The sequence below is a fragment of the Sander vitreus genome, chromosome 21 (genome assembly GCF_031162955.1).
Source record: "Sander vitreus isolate 19-12246 chromosome 21, sanVit1, whole genome shotgun sequence".
Lineage (NCBI taxonomy): Eukaryota > Metazoa > Chordata > Actinopteri > Perciformes > Percidae > Sander > Sander vitreus.
The window spans coordinates 28060023-28084022 of NC_135875.1; the positions used below are offsets into that span (position 1 = coordinate 28060023).

At 39.4% G+C, this 24000-nt stretch overlaps 1 protein-coding gene across 3 annotated transcripts in view; it reads left to right on the top strand.

Moving 5' to 3' along the window:
• LOC144536574 (RNA binding protein fox-1 homolog 3-like) overlaps positions 1-24000 on the top strand; it is a 790727-nt gene that overhangs the window by 385875 nt on the left and 380852 nt on the right. The gene's annotated exons all lie outside the window — the stretch shown is intronic.

Below are 24000 nucleotides of genomic sequence, written 5' to 3' on the forward strand. Positions count from 1 at the left end.
AAAAATTGCGACATTATAGACTAAGGCCATCCACATAAAGTAAAGCATAGGCTCAACCAGCACTAGACTTATAAAGACTTTTCAATAAGAGTAGCCTATAACATCCCAGATTTTAATGGAAATATTAGTTTTTCCACTTGAAATTAAAGTATAAAACCCACGACTGCATATCTTTTGCTATAAACCTGCCCCATGCTTAAGTTATGGATTGGATTGCCCTGTCTGAATCTGCACGGAGAGGATGTTTAAATGCTGCAGGGAGAAGGAGTTGCTCTTTCCTACACGACTCTCTCCTCCTTGTGCTGTCAACGGACACACTGGCGTGATGTCTTTGTAAATATGCCCTCATATTTGAAGTATTGCCACTAGCATAAGTTACATGTGTTGCACAGTGGTTGCACACAGTTGCTACTTTATCCACCACTTTTTTACGTCATTGTCAAGTTACACAAGTCAACTTTTGCAGAGCGGTAGCGGAGTTGCAGTTGGTAAAAGCTGCCTGTGAAACCCCAGCGCAATGCTCCCATACAGCAGAAAAAGACTGACTGACAGCTGCACTTGGCATCTCATCCCTGCCAAATATGGTTTCCCCCCAATAACTTTATTTAAAAAAGAAATCTGCACAAGCCTTTTTGACGGAAATCTGTGAGACTAAAATGAACCGGACAATGCATGCTGTACATGCCCTGGACCGTGCCTAGCAGACCAGACGGTTAGAATTTTTTACTTGAACGTTTCTTCCCTAGCAGACGTGGTTGGGGGAGAAAACTTCTATAAACAATGCTATAGATGTGAGTTACAGTTTGGGAGAATATCAGTTTGCCGCATCGAGAAACCCTAAAGGAGTATAAAAGATCCAAACATTTCCTCTTCATAATTCCGCGTCAGCTCATGTCTGTGCGAGCATCTGTGCAGGAAGCATAAGTGAGGCTTAACTTTCAGGATGTGTTGTTTTCAAATGTTTGAAGAGGTTACTCATGTTGCTGTGTGGCACTTTCTTGTCACAAACCGTGCATCTTTCTGTGTTTTTATCTACAGGTGAAAAGTAGCACCACAACACGCTAGGTTTCCTTTCTGCCATTCTCTCACGTTTGATGCAGAAGTGTGCACGGTTGCGTGCTAGGTTTTAATGTCATGAGAGGCCAGGTATGTCAGGGCCGTTTTGGCACAAACATACAAAAATACTTAAAATGTTTGAAATTGATGCAGGCTCCCATGTTTTGTATTTATCCAAGTTTATTATAGAAATGAATATGTTTTAAAGGAATTGATACCAAATGAGTAGCTTCTGAATATCACAGTATCCATCCGCCGATCCCTACCTGCTTCCAGTCCTAATGCTAAACTAATCTCCTCCTGACTCAAGTTCTGTACTTACATGAGATTGGTATTGCTCTTTACATCTCTCTTTGCTAGAAATCGAAAAAGCATATTTCCCAAAATGTCACTCCTTTCCTTGAACAAGTAAGAGTGTTTTTTACACAGATGTATTTCTACTTTTAAATTATTGTACCTCTTGACTTGATCCAAGTTTATCTATTTTTTTAAGTATCACATCATACAGTATCACAGTATGGCAACATTTTGACTCTTAGTTTGTGTTTCCTCAGAATAACAGGAAGGAGACTTAAAGCTGATCAGTGCAGTCAGAATATTCATACACCCTCATCGCCACAGCCAGCGCAGCACTATGGGCCGTTGCAAAACAGAGTTCCTTGAGTGAAATTTTGAATATGATTGTGTAAGATCTGTTTTGCTGTGTTCCACTGACACCTTCCTGCCAGTCAGTCTGTGAATGGGAATGAGCATGGCCCAATCTCTCCCTCTTCTTCCTATTTCTTCCTCATTCTCTCCCTCCCATTGCTCCTTTACTCTTCATCCCACACATTCATTTCCCTCCTCCTGCCCCTTTCTTTTATTCCATCAGGGCTTCATCATCCCCCTCTCATTTCCTAAAGCAGGCACAAGGGTAGCCCACACCACCTTCTCCTCATATCACACCTCTCCTTTAGGTGGAAGATAGAGTGATTAGGGCAGGAACATAGGAGGTGGTTTGGGACGGAGATTGGTGGGTGGGAGAGAGAGAGATGAGCTGAGGATAGAGATGAGCTCTGTTGGTTTGGATGGAGTAGCAGTGGAGAGCAGATGGAGACAATGGGAGAGAAGGGGGATTGAACACTGGATTGAATCTGCATGATGGATGTGCCCTGCAATTTATCTCTTCTCACCTCTCCCTTTTCTCTCCTCAAGCTTACATTCCGTTCTCCTTTCTTTTACTTTCCTCTTTTTTACTTCTGTCATTCCCCTTTTCCTCCTGTTTTGCCCTTTTCCCTTTTCTTTAGTTGTTCATCAGAATCACTTTATCCACCAAATGTACAATGGACACAGGAATTTTACCTGATCATACAGTAATACAACGCAGGGAAATATTAAAGGTAAAATGCAAGTTCAAAAGTCAAAGAGAGTTAAATACAGAATCATATACAGTACACAAATAGAAAATAATAAAAAAGCTGCATATTGCTTTGTCTTGCACAGTCCTGGCTGATGATGTCCATATGTCCTGCCTGTAGGGGTGGTGGGGGTGGGGATGATATGCGTGGGGGGCGGTTGGTTGTTGAGGAGAGAGACGGCCTGAAGAAAAAAAGCTGTTCAAGTGTGTAGTGGTCCTGGTGCTGATGAAGAGGCAGTGAGATGGGCGGGGTGGGTCAGCCACTATCCTTTCTTTATCTGCCTATCACTTCCCCTTGTTTATCTTATTTTAATTGATCTCCATCTCTCCTCTTACTTCTTTCCCTCCCTGTCACTCCTCGCCTTGTCCTGTCTTTTCCTTTCATCTCATCTCCTCTTTATCTTTTCACCACATCTCTTTTTTGGCCTTTTCTCTTTTGTCCCTCTGCTTTCATATATCTTTGCACTGTCTTCTCTTGTTCTCTCCTTTTTGCATATTATTTTTTCTCCTCTAACGATGTATTCTGATGTCCTTTAGTTTTCTGAAATGTGTCACACTCCTGTTCCCTTCTTTTTGCCCTCCACTTATATTTCCTCCCCCCCATGGTCCCCCAGCCCTTCCTTCCTCTCTCTTTCCAGACATTCCATCTCTTCTCCTCTCCCATTACCCTCTTCTTTCTCCTTTTCTTTCCTCCTCTCTCCTCTTCCCATTTTCATTTTGACACTGTACCACACAACCATCAGCTTCATCTCTCTCTCTCTCTCTCTCTCTCTCTTTCCCTTTGCGACTCTGTCTGTGTCAGTGTCTCTCGGCCTCCCTGTGGTGGTGACAGTGTGACAGCTGCGTGCCGACCCGATCTCACCCGGCCTTTGATCACTCTCCAAGCTCACCATTGTGGCTAATGAGGGGAGCAGGAGAGCTCCGGGGCTTGCATACTGCAGCTCCCACACCACCCTTTATACCTCCACCATTCCTCCATCACCCGTTCCAGCCCCTCTTCTCTCTCTCACTTTCCCTCTCTGTGCATTCTCATTCTTCTTCTTCTTCCACTCAGGACTTACAGTTCTCAGGTACCATGCCTAAATTCAGGCATGGTACAGTTTTACATGTATATAATACTTCATTCAATATATTGTACACATTTCCTCCATGGCAGCATTTTAGGCTCACAAATGGTTTCTTGCTTTAACCCTTGTCCACAAAAAAAAGGACATTCAGTTTTTTATAATATTTGTATTCCTGTCAGGATGGAAAAGACAGTGAGGGAGGTTGTACACACACTGAGGCACAAAAAGTGTTGAATAGAACAAACCGACTTTTTAAATGTAGTATTTGCCCTGATAGTTTGACACCACGACTGTGGTCAGTAAATACCATTGTAATTTGCTTGTTAAAGTGATGCCAGATTTAGTGTTTACATGTTGTCCCGATGGTGGCCATAGAGGTAAGGAATTGTCCAAATATGGCATTCTTCCTCTAATTCTTCTGTCCTGTGTGTGGAAATGATGTGACTATTTCTGACTGACCATTAGACAAAATAATAGAGGGTCACCAAAAACATTTTATGTGGACCGTGAATATTCACAGTACTTTTCATGAGAGCCCACACATTTCTTTTTAAGAAACCTTGTTATAGACTAAAGTTTAGGGGTACATTTTGACCTGATAGTGGTGCTACAGGAAAGTCTGTTAAAGGGTATCTACCGTTTTTTTCAGCCTGGCCCCTATTGCTCTATGTGTTTGTGTCTAAGTGACTGATGGGAACAGCAATCTTTGACATTGGTCCAGTATTAAGAGAGATCGCTGCAGTTGGCAGTCAGAGAAACAAGCTACAATGTAAGTTAATAGGGCAATTGTCCAGCTTGTATTTACCTTCACAAAGGTGCTCGTTTTGCTGCCTGAATGTCTGACAACATTATGGAAAGGATCCCTACAGAGATAGACCTTTAAAACCGCTTTGAGACCTTTCTGTTTAACCAGATACAGCTCTGAAGTCGCTAGCGCTAATCCCACCAGACTCCGTTTAAAAAAGCAATACTTTTAGCAGTGTTGTAATGTAACAAAGTACAAATACTTCGTTACTGTACTTAAGTAGGATTTTCAAGTATCTGTACTTTACTTTGTTATTTACATTTCCGGAAACTTTTACTTTTACTCCACTACATTTCCTAAATAAATGTTATACTTTTACTCCACTACATTTACCATAAGCATCTTACTCGTTACTACAAATTAAAATCCCAAGAAATTTGTTACAATGGAAACAAAGCAGGTTTGGCGAATCATTGCTCCTCGATTGCAAGTTATTTCCAGTTGGTTTGTTGCCAAGCTGCAAAAAAAAACCATAGGCCAAAACTAAAGAAGTAGAGGAGGAAGAATAATAACTGATGTGTCATGGAAGCACCTGCTGTAACAGACGTGTAACACATTTTTACTTCCGCATCTAAAAGATTCCACATGTTTACTCCTTTTGCTGACAGATTTCTTTGTTTTACATTTGTTCTAATCTTCATCTTTGTGAAGATGTACATTCCCCTCAGTTCATACTTGCTCTCTCTAATCTGAAACTGCTTCTGGATAGACTGTGGAACCATTCTATGTTTGACATAAGTCATAAGTCTCTAAATGTAAGTGTTTGTGAGTTTATAAATAATCTGTTTGTTGGTTCAAGGTATTCTGCTCTGTGAATGAGTCTTATTGCTCTCTTTTGTAATATAAAAATAGGGTTAGTGATTGTTTTGTACGTGTTTCCCCATATTTCCACACAATATGTAATGTATGGCAATATTAAGGAACTGTACAATATATGTAGTGAATTTGAATTGAGCACATCTTTCGTTTTATGTAATATCTCAATGGACATTGATACTTTAGTTTTCACTTGTTTGATATGTGGTTTCCAGCATAATTTGTGGTCTATAATCACTCCTAAGAATTTGCTTTCATAGACTCTTTCTATTTCCACATTTTCTATCATGATATTTACTTCATGATTGTTTTTTTTATTTCCAAATATCATGAACTTAGTGTTATTTAAATTCAAAGACAACTTATTAATATCAAACCATCTTTTTAAGACTTCCAGCTCTTTCTCCACTGTATCCGAAATCAGCCTCAGGTCATCACCAGAGCAAAATAAATTTGTATCTTCAGCAAACAACACATATTTCAACAATTTAGACACATTACAGATATCATTTATGTACAATATGAACAGCTTTAGACCGAGTACTGACCCTTGTGGAACCCCACGTTACTTTCTTTAGATCAGATTTGTCATAACCTATTTGTACATACTGCTGTCTGTTATCCAGATACTAAGCCATTTGTGTGCTACACCTCTTATGCCATATTTTTCTAGTTTTGTCATTAATATTGCATGATCTATAGTGTCAAATACTTGTTTTAAGGTCTATAAACACTCCTACTGTGAATTTCTTATTTTCAATTGCTGTCGATATCTCCTCTACTAATTCCATAACTGCCATTGTGGTGGATCGGTTGGATCTGAAACCATATTGGTGATCACTCAATGTGTGGGTGGTGTATTCTTAGAACAAAAAGTTGTTCTACTATCTTAGAGAACTGAGGAAGAAGCGATAAAGGTCTGTAATTTGAAAATGAGTGCATGTCTCATTTTATAGATGGGTATGATCTTTGCTATTTTCATTTTGTTGGGAAATATGCCCGTTTGGAATGATTAGTTACAGATAAAGGTTAATGGTTTTGCTATATTCTCTATAATATTTTTAATTAGTGTCATATCAATATCATCACAATTAGGAGATTTTTTTATTTTGAATGTATTTACTACCTTAATTATCACCTCTTCCTCAAGTCTCTTCAGAAAGATGGTTTTGGCATGTGTTTATGTTATCTTCACATATATTATCCTTCACTTTGTGCTCCACAATATACTTTGCTAGATTATAGCTGACATTCACAAAATAATCATTAAATTCATTGACAGTCTCTCTTGAATTGGTTATGTTTTTTTTTTTTTAAGTGGATCAGATACAGATACTTTAAGACTTTTACTCAAGTAATATTCTAAAAAGGTGACTTTAACTTCTACCAAAGTCTTTTTTCTGTTAAAATACTTGTACTTTTACTCAAGTATTGCTTTCAAGTACTTTATACGACACTGTATAGAGCCAACATATTTCCACATGTAAATCTTTAAACTATGTGTTTATTTCAACTAGAGTTGTGATGGTTGAAAAATTGGAAAGACGACCCAAAACGGCTTTAATTTTCTTTCTGTCGACTTTGAATGAGGTGTGTTTTACGAAGCTAAAATTACTGTTTATTTACATGGAGTCTGGTGGGTTTAGCAAATGTAATTTCGGGGATGTTTATATGTTTAAAAAAAGCATCTTACTCTCTAACAGAAAGGTCGACCTCCTAAAAAATCTTTTCCATAATGTTGTCAGACACTTAGAATATTAATCTGAGCCTGTCAGCGGCAAAACGAGCACCTTTGTGAAGGTAAATACAAGCTGGACAATTGTCCTATTAACTTACATTGTAGCTTGTTTCGCTGACTGCTGACTACAGCGATCTCGCTGAATACAGGTTGAAAAAAAATGGTAGTTACCCTTTAATACTTACCCTTTGAAGTCCACAAATATCTGAACCAGTGGGTCCCAACCTGGGGGTCAGAATACCCACACGAGTTACCAAATTAATGTGAGGATTTACAAGATGCTATCTGGGGTAAGAAAAAAGAAAAACTAAATTGTGTTACACAAAATCCTGATAATTGTTCAGACTTTTTTTTCCCTTGTTTCCCCCTTGTTAAATATTGAATAATGTACAGTGGGGCAAAAAAGTATTTAGTCAGCCAGTCCGTCATTGCCCGGGTGGTGTGTTTGGGATCATTGTCATGCTGAAAGACCCAGCCACGTTTCATCTTCAATGCCCTTGCTGATGGAAGGAGGTTTTCACTCAAAATCTCACGATACATGGCCCCATTCATTCTTTCCTTTACGCGGATCAGTCGTCCTGGTCCCTTTGCAGGAAAAACAGCCCCAAAGCATGATGTTTGCACCCCCATGCTTCACAGTAGGTATGGTCTTCTTTGGATGCAACTCAGCATTCTTTCCCCTCCAAACACGACGAGTTGAGTTTTTACCAAAAAGTTCTATTTTGGTTTCATCTGACCATATGACATTCTCCCAATCCTCTTCTGGATCATCCAAATGCTCTCTAGCAAACTCCAGACGGGCCTGGACATGTACTGGCTTAAGCAGGGGGACACGTCTGGCACTGCAGGATTTGAGTCCCTGGCGGCGTAGTGTGTTACTGATGGTAGGCTTTGTTACTTTGGCCCCAGCTCTCTGCAGGTCATTCACTTGGTCCCCCCCGTGTGGTTCTGGGATTTTTGCTCATCGTTCTTGTGATCATTTTGACTCCATGGGGTGAGATCTTGCGTGGAGCCCCAGCTTGAGGGAGATTATTAGTGGTCTTGTATGTCTTCCATGTTCTTATAATTGCTCCCACAGTTGATTTCTTCACACCAAGCTGCTTACCTATTACAGATTCAGTCTTCCCAGCCTGGTGCAGGTCTACAATTTTGTTTCTGGTGTCCTTTGACAGCTCTTTGGTCTTGGCCATAGTGGAGTTTGGAGTGTGACTGTTTGAGGTTGTGGACAGGTGTCTTTTATACTGATAACAAGTTCCAACAGGTGCCATTAATACAGGTAACAAGTGGAGGACAGAGGAGCCTCTTAAAGAAGAAGTTACAGGTCTGTGAGAGCCAGAAATCTTGCTTGTTTGTAGGTAACCAAATACTTATTTTCCCGAGGAATTTGCAAAATCCTACAATGTGATTTTCTGGATTTTTTTTTCTCATTTTGTCTCTCATAGTTGAAGTGTACCTATGATGAAGATAAAAGGCCTCTCTCATCTTTTTAAGTGGGAGAACTTGCACAATTGGTGGCTGACTAAATACTTTTTTGCCCCAGTGTACCTATTTAGGCCTCAATAGGAAAAAATAAACAATGTGAGAACAGAAATTCAGTCTTCAGTTGAACAGCTAACACGTCATAGACATGCAACCTGTAAGTTGTCACAACATGGTGTTGTGTTATGGGGTCATATGCAAGGCTGGAAACCACTGAAAAACCATATCCAAATGTTCTAGATGCCTGGGCTGTAGTTGTTGAGATGCAGTCTATTGCTCTGGACCCCCCCCCCCAGATTTGCATTAATGGCAGTGTGATAAGCTTCTATAATAAGCATTTAGACCATAATGGTGTATCAGCTAGCTACTGTACATTAAAACATTTAAACGCCATCACTTCCAATGACTTTAATCAAATTGTAACTTTTGCCCACTATATTTGAAAACAGACACTTTTACTTAATTTATTTTATTTAAAAGAGATAGATAGTCACATTCAGACCCATGTACTCAGATGAACGCCTCCAGTCAAAAGACAAGTGCAATTCCAGTTGTGAATATGTGAACAAGCAGGCTGCTGCAAAATAGCCCACGACTCCATGTCTGGCTTTATGCCGAGTGCCTGTTTGCCCTCAAACACCATCAATCTGTTGATTCAGTTACCGGTATTTGCTTTTGAATATTGAAGCTGTCTGCATGCGGGGAAACAATAGAAAAGAGACATTTACAGACTGGGTCCTTAATGCTTGTCGATTCCTGTTTCTGTCTGCAGCTTTTCTCTTTCACTTTTCACTCCTTTACTTGTTCTTATATTTTCTTGTAATTTTTCTTTTCCTTTGTTTTTGTTCACTTTCTGTCTTCCCTCCATTTTCTTTTCTTTCCATCTCGCCCTGTTCGTTCCCTGTGTTTTGTGATCCCTATCACCCTGCTCTCCTCCTCCCTTGTGGCAGTATCACTTGGCTGGAGAAATGAATTTCCAATCCTGTTTAAATGCAGGTATGGAAAAATATATGGGGAGAGCAGAGAGGGAGCGAGAGATGGTGTTAATATTGATCTTGGTTAATTAGATTCCTATTGGAGTCCCGTGGGGGATTGGAGTGGCGAGGCTCCATGTTTGAGTCCAGGCGGAGGAAAACGGAGCCTGAATTAGAAGGAATTTCATTTTGAACAGCAGCTTGTTTGGACACAGAGTGAAGAAATCAGTGCTTCTCATATTTTATATATTCAAATCACTCTTCTCAATCTGATCCTTCTCTCTGTGTATAATTAGACCTCCCTTTGTCTTTTGTTGCTGTCATTTTTTCAGGCTTTGCAGCATTTATGTTTTCAGACTTAATTTGCATTCTTTTCTGTGACAGAATGTGTGTGTGTGTGTGTGCATGTGTGCATGTGCATGTGCGTGTGTGTGTGCGTGTGTGTGTGTGTGTGTGTGTGTGTGTGTGTGTGTGTGTGTGTGTGCGTGCGTGTGTGTGTGTGTGCATGCATTGGGACTGCCTCTATCCAATCATAGCCAGCATGAGTAGATGTGGTTCAGTGCTCCCATGAACATGTATGATTACCCTGAAACATGTGTAACCCACAGGATGTGGGTTTTAGCAAGCAGAGCGTTGCGCTCCACATGACCGTGTATTCTCAGAGATTAGGCCTTCCATTTTCCTGAATTATTTCACCTTTTTGCCTTCACTGAAAGAAAAAGCTGGCAGACACTACTTATAGGCTGGATTCACAGGGATCTGCAGCATATTGTCACGGTAACAGAGTGAGCTTCCTAATTATTCTATGAAAACGTTAAACCATCTGCTGCAAGTAGCTATCAGCACCTGTACAGCGAACAACCATAATTTGCTGTGTCAAGTACTTAAAAGCATTTATTGCTATGCTATTGTGTAACTACAGTAGTACTATAACGTATTATAGATGTACTGTGTCAGTGTCAGAGCTGTAGTGAAATCGTCCAGTAATTCCTCTTAGTTAGATTTTTTTCATCAAATATAAACCATCAGTTCTCCATAGAAGAATACTAAAATGTGTTACTTCATATTATATTATTGTATATTTTATTTTGTTATGTTTTTGCATACAATAGGGTACACCTTTAATTTAGGCAATATAATGTTAAAAGCAATATAATCAATGTGAACAATTAGAATATGAGTTATAATAAGGTGGCAGCTGTAACCCAGACCTCCCTTTTCGTGACGACATCCTCCTGCTCTTCCTATGGGATCCTACATTATCTCCAGCCCAAATGGGATATCTAGTCCCTCCAGCGTGTTCTGGGTCTGCCCTGTGGTCTGCTCCAAGTTGGATGTACCTGGAATACCTCTATACACGGTGGTGTCCTAATCAGATACCCAACCATCTCAAATGGCTCCTTTCAATACAAAGAGCAATGTTTCAACACCACACTTTTTCTGGATGCCTGAACATCCCTGTCTTTGAGGTTGTATGGAGTTATATTCCTATCTTTATTCAAGAGTGCATTCTTTCAATTTGAGAGCATTTCTCACTGATATTACGTTCAGATTTTGTAATAATTTCCCTCAAAACCTTGCTCTCACACTCAAATGGTCACTGCTCGTGCTTGGATTTGCGCTGCTTGTGCTCAAACTTTGTGCTTGGACTCAGATATGTTGTTCTGTGGACAGATTTCCTGCTCTCAGCTTTGGCCCTTCTCCTCGCACTCAGCCTGATTCTGCACGCTTGAAAATCTTCTCCTCTCGGATCTCTCCTGCGCGCTTGGATTTTTCTGTTACAACACTAAATTCCACAACCAATACAATGCCAGGTGTAGTGTTGACCAATGAAATGACCCCTGCCCCGTTGAGGGTGCGTTCGTTTTATGTTAGAACATCCGTTGTGGACGGCTCCTCTGTAACCATGGGTCTGTAACCCAAGTTTATTTACCCCCGCCGTCCATCGCTTTATTATTAGTATATGTCAATAATGTGCACAGAATGGTCGACGCTCTTTCACCTTCACCCATCAGGAAACGGGAGAAAGCTTTGAAGTGGGACATATCAAGTTAGGTCCACAACTATGAGGGTGAGTAACATAAATTAAGCCCATAGCATATGGCGCTAGCCATAGCTAGCCTAGCTTGATGTCCGTAAACAAATAGCTTTTCTTCCCGGTAGTTTAGCTAGCTAGATTGAACGACATATGACGGACAGTATGTGTGTATTTACAACTGGTTTTTAATGACCCCACTTTATGTTTTTTCCTCGTTTGGTTAACAATGTTCCTGGGGATTTGGCTAATTTCAGATATGTTAGCATATAGCCTAGCTTGATGTCCGTAAACAAATAGATTTTCTTTATAGTTTAGCTAGATTGAACAACATATGACGGACAGTATGTGTGTATTTAATGACCCCACTTTGTATTTTTTCCTCGTTTGGTTAACCATGTTCCTGGAGATTTGGCTAATTTCATGTTAGAGCCAATAGTGAAACCTAAACTGTAATATAACTGAAAGAACACCAGAAACTGGATTGTTTGTGTCAGTTTTTCCATCACTGTTGTGTGTTGTTCATCAGAATTTAGTCTTTTCCTTCATATAACATTAGTCTGAAAATGATGGATTCATATCAGTCTGTATAAAACGTTGTAATGTTAAGTACAATTTTATCACTATAATAAAAACAGATCTAGAAATGATGTGCTCCTTAAATAGCAGTTTTTTTTTTATGAATACAAAGCAAACTGAGCAGAAAAGAAACAAACATTTTCTTTTCTTTTCTTCCACTTGAGGCTGAAGGGCTCGACCAATGCTGCATCATAGCAGCACAGTGTCTTATCACCAACCCATGAAAGCTAGAAGTCACCCTGCTGCTCCAGATCTACCTACTGTATGACTGGCTACAGACTACAACCATCTGCTCCAGATCTACCTACTGTATGACTGACTACAGACTACAACCATCTGCTCCAGATCTACCTACTGTATGACTGACTACAGACTACAACCATCTGCTCCAGATCTACCTACTGTGTGAATGACTACAGACTACAACCATCTACTCCAGATCTACCTACTGTATGACTGACTACAGACTACAACCATCTGCTCCAGATCTACCTACTGTATGACTGACTACAGACTACAACCATCTGCTCCAGATCTACCTACTGTATGACTGACTACAGACTACAACCATCTGCTCCAGATCTACCTACTGTATGACTGACTACAGACTACAACCATCTGCTCCAGATCTACCTACTGTATGACTGGCTACAGACTACAACCATCTGCTCCAGATCTACCTACTGTATGACTGACTACAGACTACAACCATCTACTCCAGATCTACCTACTGTATGACTGACTACAGAATACAACCATCTGCAACATCATCAACGGCTGTACTTAAAGTCTCTTGGGGTCATATGGGACTCGGTTGTTCTCCATACTGCATCATACACTATATTATTTTTCTGTTTTGTTATATTAGTAGGCTACAGACAACACTAAGAATCATTACTTAATCACAGAATATATTATTCTGGTGTACACTGTTGACTTGACTCACTGCTATTGATTATACGTCACTTTAGCTTGCTACTACCTCATAACTTTACCTTAATTGCGCTTGTATAGTTAGTTTATCTTCTACTAGTTGTATATGCCTCCTATTTAATTCAATTATTCTTAACTTGTGTTGCAATACCTGAATCATCCCTCTTGTGAACACTAGGCTTATCTTATCTTTATTTTAGTTCATATCATAACCCTGCTCACAAACTCACCTGTACCTGTGTCATCTGTTTGCCAATATCAATGTTCCTGCTACAGTAAATCCTACAGGCAGAGTGTACTGCTTCACAGGAGTATGAACCATATGCTTTTTAGGTTTTGTGTTATGAATTACTCATTGGTTTTGACAAGGTAAATTAAAACCGTTTAACAACCTGCAAGTGTCCACTCTGGTAAATTTAATTGTACTGTTTTTTTTTTTTTAATAAATATTATAGAACATGAAAAACCTATTTGCCTTGATAAGGGTTTTAATTTGTTGCAAATATGAACATGGCTTTTATTTCTTATTGCTCTGAAAAACTACAATGATTTAAGAAATATCAGTGATACTTATCATTTATTGAATTGATTGTATATGTGGGCAGACATTACAGGCACCTATTCATGTACGCAGAGAACACAATAGTTTGTTCTCTCTTTCATCACTTGGATCATGCAGGTGATGGTGCAGAAACAGGTGAAGTCCTTCTAGATCTCTAGCACTTTGAGGACAGACAGATCCAGCAACTCTCCACTGTTGTCTTTGTATAGTGTGCTCCTACTTAAGACACATTCATAGACATCAATACATAAGATATTAGGTGTACATAGCTTTCTTTAACATCATTACTATCTTACCTTACCTTCAATGCTTTGGATTTGTGGACATCACAGTCATTTTCTCTCCCGGGCCATGTTGTGCACCCTGTGAATTTAAGCAAGATAGATAAATGATAAGTGTATGTAACATGATTTTACAATTAAATTATTATCAGACTTGCCAACGTTCTTGGTTTGTGCCACTGCTGCCTGCCCTCTGCACACAGGTGAGTACAGGGGGAACCAATAGGATTTTGCATTGGGAGTAATGTGCTGACTGGAACAACACAGTAGTGTGGTTGTAACACTGGTCCATGCACACGGTGCAGCTGTGATGCAGCTCAACAGGGGTCCTTCAGCCCCACCTGGAAGAAGAGAAACTGAAACACAATACTTGTTCTTTCTGTTCAGTTTGCTTTGTATTGATTTCATTAGGATGAAAATAAATACCTGCTATTTTAAATAGTGTTTTATTATAGGAGTGAAATTGCACTTACAACTTTCTATACAGATATATATGAATGTTATTATTGTTAAAATAATGTTATAAGAATTTAGAACAATATCTGAAAAACATACAACAGTGATGTAAAAACTGACACAAACAATCCAGTTTCTTTTGTTTTTCAGTTATATTACAGTTTAGGTTTTAGGTCTGAAATTAGCCAAATCCCCAGGAACAAGGTTAACCAAACGAGGAAAAAAACATAAAGTGGGGTCATTAAATACCAGTTGTAAATACACACATACTGTCCGTCATATGTCGTTCAATCTAGCTAGCTAAACTACCGGGAAGAAAAGCTATTTGTTTACGGACATCAAGCTAGGCTAGCTATGGCTAGCGCCATATGCTATGTGCTACATTTATGTTACTCACCCTCATAGTTGTGGACCTAACTTGATATGTCCCACTTCAAAGCTTTCTCCCGTTTCCTGATGGGTGAAGGTGAAAGAGCGTCGACCATTCTGTGCACATTATTGACATATACTAATAATAAAGCGATGGATGGCGGGGGTAAATAAACTTGGGTTACAGACCCATGGTTACAGAGGAGCCGTCCACAACGGATGTTCTAACATAAAACGAACGCACCCTCAACGGGGCAGGGGTCATTTCATTGGTCAACACTACACCTGGCATTGTATTGGTTGTGGAATTTAGTGTTGTAACAGAAAAATCCAAGCGCGCAGGAGAGATCCGAGAGGAGAAGATTTTCAAGCGTGCAGAATCAGGCTGAGTGCGAGGAGAAGGGCCAAAGCTGAGAGCAGGAAATCTGTCCACAGAACAACATATCTGAGTCCAAGCACAAAGTTTGAGCACAAGCAGCGCAAATCCAAGCACGAGCAGTGACCATTTGAGTGTGAGAGCAAGGTTTTGAGGGAAATTATTACAAAATCTGAACGTAATATCAGTGAGAAATGTTCTCAAATTGAAAGAATGCACTCTTGAATAAAGATAGGAATATAACTCCATAAGGTGAGCCCAGACATTCTGTGAAGACAACCCATTTTGGTTGCTTGTGTTTGTGGCCTAATTATTTTGGTAGCTATCCAAAGCTCATTGACTGTACAAATCTGTCCAAATATTGATCAATCAATCAATCAAATTTTATTTAAAGTGTAAAATCACAATTAAACATGGTCTCAGTGGACTTTACAATTAAAGGAACACAGAAAATAACAGACAGCAACATAATAATTGAACAGCATTAAAGCAGTAATAATAAAAAATACAAAACCAGCAACATAAGAGAATAAGTGAAAAAGGTTTGTTTGTGAAGGAAGCAGAAAGGATGGTGTGTTATGGTTGGCTGTAGTATAGTGAGTAGAGGTGGGTTGTCAACTGAGTGAGTTTCTTTAACATGTAGTGGGATGCCATTCCAAAGATGAGGGGCACGGTGGCAGAATGCTCTATAACCAACAGATTTTTTGTTTACTAGGGGAATGACCAGGAGACCAGCATCAAGTTTAAGTTTATTGTTTTATTGTCCCCGTGGGGAAATTAGGTTGCAGCAGAAATCACAAGACATTTTTGACAACATTAAGACAAGAAAACAAGGGAGCAGAGACTACATGCCGGTGTATATGGTTAAATAAGCTCAGATAAATAAGGTGGTGTGAGTCCATGCAGGGCCTTATATGTTAAAAAAAGAACCTTAAAATTAGTTTTAGCTTGCACTGAGCCAGTGAAGAGAGGCCAAAATGGGTGTTATGTGATCATATTTTCTAGTTTTTGTCAGGATTCTGGCTGCAGTGTTCTGAGCAAGTAGAAGGCCTGTAGTGGCAGAAAAAAGGACTTTGCAGTAATCAAGTCGGGAAGACACAAATTAATGGATTACAGTTTCAGCATCACAAAATGATAAGATGGATCGATTTTTTGCAATCATACTGAAATGGAAAAATGCTGTTTTGGTAATAGCTTTGATGTGAGACTGGAATGTCAGGTGAGGATCAAAAATCACACCAAGGTTTTTGATGATCTAGCTTTCAGAGATAATATATATATATATATATATATATATAAAAAAAACTATATATATAAAATCTCACTCTTCAAAACCTATTGCACTCCACTGTATACTGCCCACTTGTGGTGTAATTTTAGTGATTCGAAAATGAAAATCTTCAAGTGGCCTATAATGATGCACTGAGAATTGTGCTTAAAATTCCTAGGTGGAGTACTGCCAGTGAAATGTTTGTGTCTAACAATGTGCCCACTTTTAACGCTGTTTTAAGAAATGTTATGTATAGATTCATGTGCAGACTGACAGGGTCTACGAATATGATCATTGTGTCCATAGTTGATGTTTCGAGGAGTGACACAAGGTACACATCTTGCTTTTGGAAACATTGGACTCGAAGCCTGTATATGTTCTCATAAATGATGCCTCACCAGCACCATTCTTAAATGTTTTGTATTGTTTTATATTTATATAGATCTATCTGTATTGTGCTGTTTCTATGTACCCTTGTGTCTTGAATAAAGTTGATTGAATACAACCATCAATATTAATACAAACATTTTTAAACAAGTGACCACGTTTGGCTGGTCTTACTACTAATAGTTCTGTTTCATCAGCATTCAACAGCAGAAAGTTCATACCCATCTATCTTTGTATGTCTGATACACATGCCTCTAAATTTAGGAGTTGGGAAAGGTTATTTGGCTGTACAGGTACATATAGCTAGGTATCATCAGCATAGCAGTGAAATTTAACATTGTCTTTGCAAATAATGTCAGCAAGGGGAAGCATATAGATGGAAAAGAGCATTGGGCCAAGGACCAATCCCTGGTGTACACCAGATTTCACTCTAGAGGAGTCAGAATTGAAGATGCCAGAACATATCCACACTCCTCTTTCCACACACTCTGCTGTAAACGATACTCTATATAATGTATCTAGACTGCTCCGCTTGGGAACAAGAAAAGAATTGCTATAAAAAGAAACACTGTGAAACAAATGAAACTTGCAAATGCTTGTACAAATAAAGTATGCATCCCTATGTCCCTATGGAGAACATATTATGTCCTCAAGAGGGTGATGCATCAAGAGTTGACCAAACAGAAGCCCAAAACACAGACAATGGCCGTTTTCGAAACCACATACTATACTAGCAGCGCGTACTGATTTGGCAAAAATGTAGCATGTAGTATGCAGTATGCAAAAAAAGCTAAATCTGCAGAATATCGTACTGATTCAGAGAAAATCTCCAGTATGCCAGTCTATCTCGCCTACTGCATCCCACAATGCAAAGTACCGCAACAATCACAACAACCGCAGATTGCTGTTGTGGCCAACAACTGGAAACTTTTTACAATGTCCGCATGCTATTTCATCACAAAATTCACTTCTGAGACTTTTTTATGTGAGAAATCAACTATGTAGAGCTCAAATATATTATATTAATCAATATATTGATGCCAAATGCAAATTTGTTCCGATGGTGTTGGAGTTCAGAAGCTCCTCAGTTTGACGTGACAGCCGGCGGGTGTCTGCCGGGGTCGCTGGCTTGCCGGTCGGCCTGTCCACCTTCACAGACCCGCTGTGAGCTGGCTGGAGCTCTAATAGGAGACTCGTGGATAAGAGGCATTTATTTTCCTGATCATTTCTTTAAATAACACAACGCACATATACATTATAAGATTAACTGCAACCTGTGGTTGTCTGCCATTTCAGAGTTATAAAGCTCCACAAGTGATTGCGGGCACAATGTAACAAGCTCGCTGGCCGGGCTGTCAGTCACACACACCAGCCACAAGCAGGCAGAGGCGAGGGAGAGCAGCAACTGACAGGGCAGAGAGATACCCGTCTCTTTTTGACAGTCTTGTATATGAATTCTTACATGTATATACATTAGATTTGATATTTCAGTTCATAATTAGTGCATACTAATGATGAATGCAGTGTGCAGTAGGTACTGCATACTCCATACTGCAGTTGTCTGCAGTATGTAGACTTGGTGTAATCAACATGAAATATTTGTGTTCATGGAGTAGGTTGAAGTGTTTAGCAGGACACTCGTTTGCTCAGGTACATCTTTATGATGTACAAAATGTGCTTGATGATGGTTCACTGATTCATTTCTTTGAGACCACTCATTTGGGAAGGACCATGTTGGCACATGTGATGTTTAAGCACAAATTCCTGGTAATGTGAACACTATATTTCTACTGTTTATCACAAAAACGTCAAGACAAAGGATAAAATTATTGTCACTGTAAACACTTTTCACAGTTGAAAAAGCCTTCACTTGAAACAACACAGCCCACCAAACTGCCAAAGTTATTACTTGAGCATGCTTTTCCAAGCTACGTGTAAGTGAATGTGCATCGGGGTCGTTAAGCAATTTTAACATGGCAGTTTTGTTTATACCGAGTATAATGTTTATGTGTTCTCTCTTATCTGTTTTGAAAGAAGATACCTCCCAACTGTTGCTGGGTAAACAAATCAGCTTGCTTGGACACGTCTGCTGCAGCATGCCCACTGCAGGTTATTATCCATTATGATCAACTAAAACTATTTAGAACGAATATCGGCCAATAATCGATCGGAGCACCCTTGCTGATTAAGGTTGTAATGTTTCTATTGTGATCGGTGGCAGTATGTTTGACAACACATAACAGATGATGAGGTGAAAGAAGATGAAGTATTATGTGTAATTTCCAAACTTTTTGTAGTGTGTGTAATTCTGCACCAGCAATGTACCACTAATACAGTTCCAAATGTTTGGGTTTTAGCTAGCATTAAATTGTAATATATTAACAGTTTCTCACTTATTTGTATCCTGTCTAGAGTTAAATCTTTTATGAATCAATGTTTTTGCCCTGCTGAAAGCAAGATTCCCCACGAGGGACAATGAATAATTGAGATGAATTGCAATGCTGTACTATGTGGCTTGACAGAAACAAAAAAATGCAAATGAGCATGGAAGTTGATAGTAGACATGAGGTAATGTGTTACTGTCTATTTGACACTTCTTTCAAGTGGCAGGACTTTGTTACCAAGTGTAGATACACGGGAACCCTTTTCACATGTTGCTTGGGATTGGCAGCAGACACAAACTGCAGTACTGTACTGCTAAATGCTATGTCAAATGTAAGGACACATTTCACCATGTCTCTGCAAGTTGGCATACACTTTGAAGAGGTGACTGACTTTCCTGTGATTTTTCCAACATGTTGTAGAAGAGCAGCCATTATGTTTGTGATAAGCGACAGGTTGTGTTATCACATACATCTCTGTGGGGCATTTTTCTCGCCACCAAAACCTGCTTACTGTGCCATTTGTCACCACGAGGCTCATTTGATTCAGTGAATAATTTAGTGGGTGATTGATAGCGGCTCTTTACCCTCCTCCTCTTCCGTCTCCACCCTTTCTTTTTACCTCTTGGTTCCACCAGCTCACCTGTCCCAATAGTTGACACCTGTCTCTCCATCTGTGTGCATTGGAACTAGTCTGACTGGCACCCACCTAGGCCCATCCATCCATTCAATAACCCCCCCCGTCCCATCACCCGACATCCTTAATTGAATCCTTTCAATATATTCCCCGTGGCTCGATGGGAAGGGTCACTTGTTTCTGATTGCCTCGCCACACACCGTGCGTTAAGGACTTTCTTTATCAGGCGGCCAAGCTGTCAAGGTGGAATGAAAAGTGTATATGTGTGTGTATGGTTTGAGTCTTTCTGTCTGTCCATCTGTTTGGCTTTCACCACCTTGTCCTATTCATCTCTGTGTTTGGCAGTGTGAAGCCTGAGTAAAGCGTTTTTTCACATTGTCTGCAAAGTAGTGTTAGATCGATACACAAGTTTGCCACTACGGGCTTTTGATTAAAAATCTGATATTGCCCAGTCAGTGTTGTCAAGCTGATGAGTATTAAACAGTTGTTGCATATTTTTAGGGCTGCTGGATCAATGCTCAACTGATTGTCTGTATTATCTTCAAATTATGTATACTGTTGCATATATATTTAATTCCAAAGTAAGAATATACATGTTTTGATAAGTTGTTATTTTAATATTTACCCCCATCAATTAAAAGTTAATATACAAATAACAGACTGGAGCGTGGCCAGCACAGACCAATAAAGCTGGTGGCCTATAACATAAGGTTCAATATAATGTCCATTTCCACAGCACTAATACCATCAGCACAAACCCAGAGTCACAACAAGCCTTCCGAACCATACAATGATAAGGTTGTTTATTCATACCCTTTAAAACGACCCATAGGAGCATTTCATAATTTAGTGGCCCTAGAGGTGGCAGTAAAAACGACCCACCGTCCATACATCTAAACCAGAGAATGTAACGGTCGCGGTTTTAAACACCTCGTTAACGTTTTGAAACGGTCTCACTTTGGTCAGGTTTAAACTCAGACATTACTTCACTTTTGGTTACACATGTGACACAGAGCGTGATATTGCTCTGTTTGTTTTGTATACGAGTCCCTGTCTCCTGTGTTTGTCTTCATGTCATACTCACCACTCTGCTGCTCATTCTTTCTCTTTAACAAAAAGACTTTCTCAACTTTTTTTTTTTGTGTTGAGTTTCATTGACAGTAGCTTGATAGCGATACAAAAAAACCAGCACAATGGAAATGACTGAGTTAAATTAAAACAATGTATCAGAGAAGATAAAGAAAGTCCGAGCAGCAGTGTGGTGAGTATGACATGACTCTGTTGTTCTGATGGAGTTAGTGTTATATGGAGGAAGGGTAGACGGTTAGTTAGTCGGGTTTGTATCAACAGCAAAGTAAAACCAGAGCAGATCAGAAAACAGGAAGGATTTTAACTAAAACATGATCAAATATACTTATCCTACAGGAGAAATCAGAAATAAAGCACTGGATGAAATATGAGCCTGTTCAAAATAAAGTCCAGGTTCTTTTGGATAATATACTGAGTCCTGTGTCTGTGTATCCAAAGCCTAATATATCTTATTGTTATGTGCCTTAGAGCTCCACTGTTGTTCAAAAACTATTAAAAACACATCAATGAGCCACACTGTTTTACTGGATGAACTGTTCCTTCATTACCATGAACACACAAGGACCTGTTTTTGTGGCGGGGCAGCAACCTGCACAAGCAACCTACAGTAGTTTATTTTGGTGCCAAGCGTAGAGTACACAGATTTATTTCAGTTAAAGTTGGAAATATGTAACCATTTACAAAATGAGATACAGTAAAGTCATGACATAGCTTCAGATTTATGCAATCATTTAAGCCCTTTTTATATTATTATTTGTGACTATCATCATTGTACTAATTGAGTGTTACAAAACCCACACCATCTGCCTCAGGCTGCAGATTTGTGGTGTCGTGTGTTCTGTGCCACCCAGACAACAATATGATTCCCTGGAGAAGCCCATTCTTCATTTGTTGAGCTGTTATCATCATCAGAATCAGAAAAGCAGGTAACACTTACAAGGAATTTGCCTTGGTGGTTGGTGCATACATACATACATATGTACATACAACATTTATTTCTGTTTATTTAAATAGGTTACAGATACAAAAAACATAGATAATTACACAAAGAACAATCCGATGCCTGTATCACAGTGTTTATAGCCATGGCTAATTCGCAACACCTGTCCCTAGAAGTGTCAACCCATGCTTTTGATAGTTTTTTAAAGGTGGACATTTTAGTTAGAGTCTTTATATTTGTAGGAAGCCAGTTCCACAGATTGGCTCCTTTCACAGAAAAAAACATTTTGGGCAAAAGATGTTTTACAAAATGGATCTTTACAGTCTCCACGTACAGCAGCTGTGGATCTGGAGGATTCCAGCCTGTTCACACATTTACAAAGTGGCTCAGGTGCAAGTCCAGTCAAACATTTAAAAAACAACTTTATGTATTCTAAGATTAACAAAATTAACAAAGTTTAAGATTTTATGTTTATTTAAAATGTAACAGTGATGGAATTGAATGGGCTTTTTATCTAAAATGTTTAGGGCACGGTTATAAAGCCTCTCAATAGGCTTTAGGGTAGTTTGGCTAGCCTGGGACCAAACAGTGGTGCAGTACGACAGGTGGGACAGGCTCATAGTGTTCAGAAAGACATGAGCACATTCAAATGTTAAACTGCTCCTGATCAACCTGAAACAGTTCATACTGGCCTTCATTTTTCTTGAGATGTTTTTAATATGACTTTTAAAATTTAGCTGAGAATGTAAAATCACTCTTCTTCTACCTGATCAATGAGTTCACCATTCATTTTAATGTTAAGATCATTTATTATCCGCTTTCTTGTTATAGAAAAACATAGATTTAGTTTTCCTCAGATTAAGTGTTAAACATGATTTGTTTAGCCAATCAAACACTTTCTCAAGACTTTTAGTAAATGTACTGCTGATAACACAGGGTGTCATCGGCATACATCTGAATGCCAACTTTTGAAAGTTGCGTCTATGTTATAGTTATCTTTGGATAAATTGGTATTCAGGTCTGAAATAGCTTTCAATACCACTGCCTGATTCACTTCTCTAATTTTAAAGGAATTCTCATTCTCTGATGACAATATGTTTAAGTTGCTACTATTAGGCTCGCCATTAATATGAAATAAACAATAAATACAGAAACAAATATTTTCAAAATACCTGTTTAACATAAGAAAACGGAGGATGAATTGTAAAGTGCATGCGTCATTGAGATTGGCTCAGCTCTTTCAAAGCGATGAGACCTGTGATGTTATTGGCTGAGAGGTTATTTATTAATCACTGCACCCTCCAATCTATATTCCACTTCACCCAGCTCTTTTCCACTTTGCACTGCTACACATGCATGAGCCTATATAGCAGGTAGAGACACACACACACACCCACTTGTGTGGGCCCAAGACCTACCGCTTTGCACTTGTTGTTACTCTTGGGGGATTGAAAGAGGGCTCACACATGGTATTATTATTTGGACTCAATCCCACATAAACTGTCCTGCTGACAGAAATACTCATTGTCAGGGACCAAGCAAGAAAGGCCGGACAAAGGCGTAAAAATGAATCATTTTCTTTAATAAAGTTTTCAATCTTGGTTAAAAATAACAAAAATAATGAATTTTAATATAACCTAAGAAACTCAAAATAACTAGAAAAGAAAGGGCCCAAACTGAAAAGAGTTCAACTAAGTAATGAATCAACTACGTTGCAACCTGCCCGTTTCCTGACTCTAGAAGAGTATAAGTCCTAGATGGAAGACAGGTTGGCACCAATAAGAGTGAAATTGTATCAGCAGCTCCTGATGCAGGTTGAACTTCCTCTGCTGGGCCTTTTTCCTGATAGTGTTTGTCCTGAGAGATTGGGAATCCCAAAAACCTGAAAGATTCCACAGCAGACTCAGTGTTGTTGAGTATGGTGATGGGGGGCAGTGAAGGGGGGATGAATATGGAGACCACTGTCATCTCCACAGTTTTGAGAGTGTTCAGCTCCAGGTTGACCACAACAGAGGGCCAGCTGTAACATCTGTATGCAGACTCGTCACTGTCCCGGATGAGGCCGATGACTGATTTAAAAGAGTTTAACAGACGCGTTTCCTGAGGTGCAGTCTGTAGTGTAGAGTTAGAAGAGCAGTGAGTTTGTAAGGGAGGATTTCTGGGATGATGGTGTTGACCGCTGAGCTGAAGTAAAGATCCTGGGTAGTCAAGGTGTTGCTGGATGTAGTTTGACTGCATTATCCACTGACCTGTTTGCAGGGGTCCTGTGATGTCCTTAAGGTGGCTCAACACTAACATTTCGAAGGATTTCATAACCACAAAACGTTTATACCTGTGATGGTGGATTTGTGTGTGTGTGTGTGTGTGTGTGTGT